Genomic DNA, 5633 nt, shown 5'->3' on the forward strand with positions numbered 1-5633 from the left:
GCACTACTCTGTCATCTTTTCTGAGGCTGGTTCATCTCCTCAGGGTACTGCCCCTGAGCAAAGGCAGAACTCAGCTAATCTTTTATCCACTTCATTTCCATTTGAAGCCTGAGAAAATACCAATATTTTTAATATTGGATAAATTTTCATTCACTCTTCATGTATCTCACAGAGGAATTCTTTCTTCTTCTTATACATAGACTTTGACTCATAAAAGCTAACAAGAGAATTGAATTGCAGACTATTTCTGTTTGCTGCTTTTATTAGTTCAAACTCTTATGGTTACAAATGAACAAAGCCCAACTCATGGAACTTGACACACGCAGACAAATGAATTGGGTCCCAGTGCAAAGAAAACTAAGGTGTAGTTCTGTCTACAGTTAAGCAGAATTCCAGGGTTAAAAATATGATGTGAGAGTGTGACATTCCTCCATTCAGTTTTTAGCTCTTTTCCTCAATGAATTTATTTTTCTCTGACTGATTTTTCTATTTAGTATGTCTGGATAGCATTAGCATCTTAGTTTCAATTTCATTAAAAAGGAGAATGAAGTTCTCTTTTCTAAAATGACTAGTCCACTAAACTTCCTCCCACCCACTTGATTATGATTAGATCATGTTTCATTCCCAAACTCAAAGACTAATGAAATATTGTGCACTGAGTGACTTAAATTCAGGGCCATACTTTATACTTGATTCAGGGACAGGACTTTACTTATAGTGTAGGGGCTGAGAGCAGGAAGAATAATTTTCTGATAGAAAGTGATACGAATACTGAAAAATAGGAGACATTAGTTAGGGTAGCTTGAAAAATATCTGCGTTTCTCATACAGAATTTCAAAAATCATCTGTTAACTTCCTCCTATCATAGGTACATGCAATATTAATCCTATCAAGAGATGAAGTTCACCTCCCCTACCTTTGAACCAAGCCGGCTTTGTGACTAAAAGAATGAAGTAGGCTGTGCCAACCCCAGAAGTACTTACTTTTGCTCCCTTAATCTTTGAGCCACCAGGCAAAATATTCAGGGTAGTGTGACAGAACGAAGAGCCATGTGGAGTTAGACACCACATGGAAAGCCAGCAGAAAGCCTTTGGACCTCCCAGTTGAGTACAGTGATTGGCTGAATGTAGTCAAACTAAAAACCCCAGACAATTCCACATATAGAGACTGTCATTGGTCTCTCTTAAGGGAGACCAGGAGACCCCGGAAAGCACCAACTTTTAAAGAAAGAAAAGGAGACAGCCTGGGGGAGGAACAGCAGTTTAATTCCTCTGGCACTATTTGACAATCACAAAGGAAAGAAGCAAGGCTTTTAAACATGTAGGAAAGCAGCTTAGTTATTCTGGCTATTGTCTTTCTGATTTTCACCTCTGATGATAACCAGTGACTTTAAGTGACTCATAAAAGCTACAGGAGAATTCACAAGTCCCCTGTTTCCATTCACCAATCCTGTACATCAAAGAGCACACCGCAGCCCTCTTCTTATCAGATAGTATCAAGACAGCAGGACGACTTTAGCCAAAAATCAAGCCCACCGGCCCACCATAAACATCACAGATGTGCTTAGTGAGTCGTATCTCTCTTACCACCCATAGAGTCATTGGGTTGAGGCCCTCTGATCCCAGAAAATGGTAAATAAGAAAACTAGGAAAACCTGTTTTTCTCCTGTGAGACTTTTACAAGGTCTCAAAGTTTTCTGGTATTCTTTTAACAAACAGACTTGTGGAATTTCCCAGAAACGACTTAATTCTCTTAGTTAACAAACTTCTTGTGATCTATTCTTACAACTAGATAGCTGAATTCTACCATTTCCCACAAGAGACAAACCACTCAGGTGACCAATCATGAAATGTAGTAAGTCACTATTGTTTGAAGCCACCAAGTTTTGGGGTTGGCTACATGTCAAATGGTAACTAACTCTTTTCTTTACTCCCTCCAAGAATACTCCACAGATACAGGAAAACTTGAAGCCTATTGTCTCCCAAAAGGAGAAAACCAGCGGTGCTTGTGTCATTTACATCCTGTTTCCTTGAAAGCATTTGACCTCTGGCTCTTATTGGTTCACTACTACCTATAGTATTATTCCCTATTCAATCCCTATTCATATATATTGAGACAAGCATATACAGCTGCTTAGTGTGAATTGAATTGGGTAAAACGGTACATAGGCAATTTAGATTCTGGAAAAAAAAATTTAATTGGAGAGTTAACAGGAAAGCAAAATCTTTCAAGAAAAAACAATTTGACTATACTGTGACATTGTCAAACAATTTTGATTATTTAAATTGACCAGAGCAAACTGAGAAAATTACATACTGGTTTATACTACTTACAGCAAATGAAAAAGATTAACAGGCAGTTGTGAGGCTGTATACCCTTGTCATCATCGTTATTCTACTGTTGCTTCATTGATACCTAAATTATATGAAATAGCTTCAAACTTTATCAAATAAATCATTTAATCAATCTAAGAGAAGTCTTATTTATCCATTGGTTACAATTATATAAAAATAACATCGATTGAAGAATAGCTATTAATTTATTCCATAATTTTTAAAGCCATGCTTGTTTCAGAGCCAACAGTATACTTTAAGACTAAGAGAAAGGATGGGGATAATTCTAATGATTATTATAAAGGTAAAAAATACAAAGAAGGAAACATAACATACATATGATTTCTTTCTTCACAAAATTATAATTTGAGCTATTTTTCACAAATTTTATTACTTCATTTCAGTGAATAAAAATGAATAAACATACTTCCTCAAACTTTGCCATGAAAAAGTAAGAAGAAATACATTTTTTTGAGAGGGGTTACTGGGGATTGAACTCAGGACCCTGCACTTGTGAGGCAGGCAGCAGAACTACTGAGCTAAATCCCTACCCCTGAATTTTTAAAAGTAAATTAAATTTGATCTCGAATGTCATAAAATACTACTAATTGAAACCATTATCCCACTGAGCAGGTATCTTTATGGTAAAAAGATACATACCCCAAAGTATAACAAAGTATGGATACAAAAGTTATAGATCTGAAAGTATCAGCCAAGCACTCCTACGGACATTGTTTGGAGACACTATTAACAACAAAATAAACATTACACTTGATTATCATCAAATTACCAAAAAAAAAGTACTCTAGGCTTCCATGGTACAATTTTCTCAAATGTATTTTCAATTTTATCACAATATAATATCTTCCATTTATATCACTTTTTAAAAGTGAAAACCTTCATTAATTCAGTTATCACATTTTAACACCCAGAGATACAGTGTATACATTTTAGAATAACATTTATATATTGGTAAACATATTTTAACCCTTCATATTTCCATTCTATACGTAGTTGTAAAGTCCCTGGAACTTAAGCAGAGTCTAACACATCAGTTTATATTCAGTTTGTAAATTTAAGTTCTGCTATTATCATGACTACACAATATTACTTAAGTTTTAAAGGTCTTTTTTAGTGTGTTCTTACTTATATATCACTTTCTTTAAACTAAGATTGTTAATATAAAATTAAACTCTTTGCTGTATCATGCAATACCAACCACATGGTATCATATAGTTAAAAAAAAATGGATATCATGATGATTTTTTTTTATAAAAAAGTCTTTCCACATGGAAAAGACCCCTGTACTCCCAGTAGGAAGGAGAATCACCCTGAGTTCTAGAGCAGCCTGGTGTACACAATGAGTTCAAGGCCAGCCTAAACAACATAGCAAGACCATGTCTCAATTAAAAAAAAAAAAGCCTTTCCATAGCTCCTGGTGTCTTGTTTAAAAATTGATCCAGACTTTGTAAATTGTAGCTTTGGCGAGAAATCTAATACCACGTCAGTTAATGGAAAACATGTATTTGTCTTAACATCTTGCTCCAGATAGAAGAAAAAATTATATTCTTAAGCTATTCTGCATTATTACTTTTTAAATTGTCAAAATAATATGGCTAATCCAAATAATTACTTATTATTTGAGAAAGAAATGAACTATAAAATCAGTAACCTTTTACCAAATGACCTATGCAAATTTTAGAGAACTTTTAGCTAAAATAGCAATAGAAAAGAAATGGGAACAGAAAAATCCTTCAAGAAAACTATGAAAGGATAAAACTGTGTATAGAATATATCTTATTTCTGATTAAAGCAGAACTATTATGAAATTAGGCAATCACTACTTGGCAGCCCATGTAGTAATTACTGATTCCAAAAGAATCATTAGCAGATGTTAAAACCAGTGGGTGAAAGTTAGATGAGCAACAAGATATTTATACATCTTAGTTTCATATTATCCCTTGTAATATACTAATTACAAAGGCAAAAATATAACTTTACATGGTGATAATGACGGATTTCCCTATTTTGAAATGATTTCAAAATTAACACCACTAGTTAAAGAGGAAGATGACATCATATGCCTCCTATACAATGGATTGACAGCACAACACACCTATGGTTTTGTTTCTATTAAAAATGCATAAAGTGAATTCAGTCAAGTCAAAGTACCCCATAAACACAAGTTTATAATTCTATCAAACAACTGAGCTATATCTGTTAAAACGATTGAAATTATGAAAACAAATTAAGAAATCCTGAAAAATGTTCAAGACTGGAGCAGACCAAAAAGTCATACAATGGACAGGAATGTGTAATTGAGGAATGTCTCTCATTTTAAAGAATACTGTTGAGGAAATTTGGAAAAATGTATTTGAATCAGTCTACAGATTAGGTAACAATTTCAGCATTAATTTTCGGATTTGGATAATTGTGCTTTGGTTATGAAAGAAAATGTTTATGTTTTTAGGAAATAGTCACTGAAACACTTAGAAGTAAAGGAACATCATGTTTCAAACAAGGAAAAATTATGTGAAGAAAAAATTATACTGTCTGGGTGCATGATATATATATATATATATATAATAAAAAACCATAAATGCAGGAAAAGTAAAGGCAGCAATTGTTAACATTTGGAGAAATCTGATTAAAAAGTATATGGAAATTCTTTTAATAGTCTTGTAAATTTTCTGTCAATATGAAAAATTGAAAAAATATAGGCACTGTTTTTTCCAAGTACTATCAATTTTTATGATCTGAAGTATATTTTTACTCAAAAGTACAAAATTTTACAGCTAAGTCCTATTTAGTCAGAAAAATTAGCAAGAAAAATAGTTCTTATTCTCTGCCCAATATCGAGGGCACTGTGGATTGTGCTAAATTTTGTTTGTATGTACTCATGTCTACACACTAGGTTTTGTTATTTTCTTTATTTTTTGGTATCAGGGATCCAACTCAGGACCTTATGCTTGTGAGGCAGGTGGTGGCACCACTGAACTAAGTCCCTGGCCCCACACTAGGTATTTTTTGAAATAGGTAGTAGCAAATAGCTAGAATATAAAAAGATAACATTGTGAATCAATATAAACATATTTGGAATGGCAAAATGTATATGCCTAATAATGGTGTAGGATATTAAAAAGTTTTAATATAAAATCAATATCACTGGATATACACAAGAGGAATCTTTCACTGCTCTTTAATTTTTGTTCAACATAATTTATAAATAAAAAATAAAAACTAGAATGACCACCACATCTATAACTCTGTGTTATGAACAAAGCTGTGTTCAGGCCCCTG

This window comes from Heterocephalus glaber, unplaced genomic scaffold (assembly GCF_053883595.1).
Source record: "Heterocephalus glaber isolate CG9 unplaced genomic scaffold, H.glaber_assembly_v1.0 deba00001461, whole genome shotgun sequence".
NCBI classification, from domain to species: Eukaryota; Metazoa; Chordata; class Mammalia; order Rodentia; family Bathyergidae; genus Heterocephalus; species Heterocephalus glaber.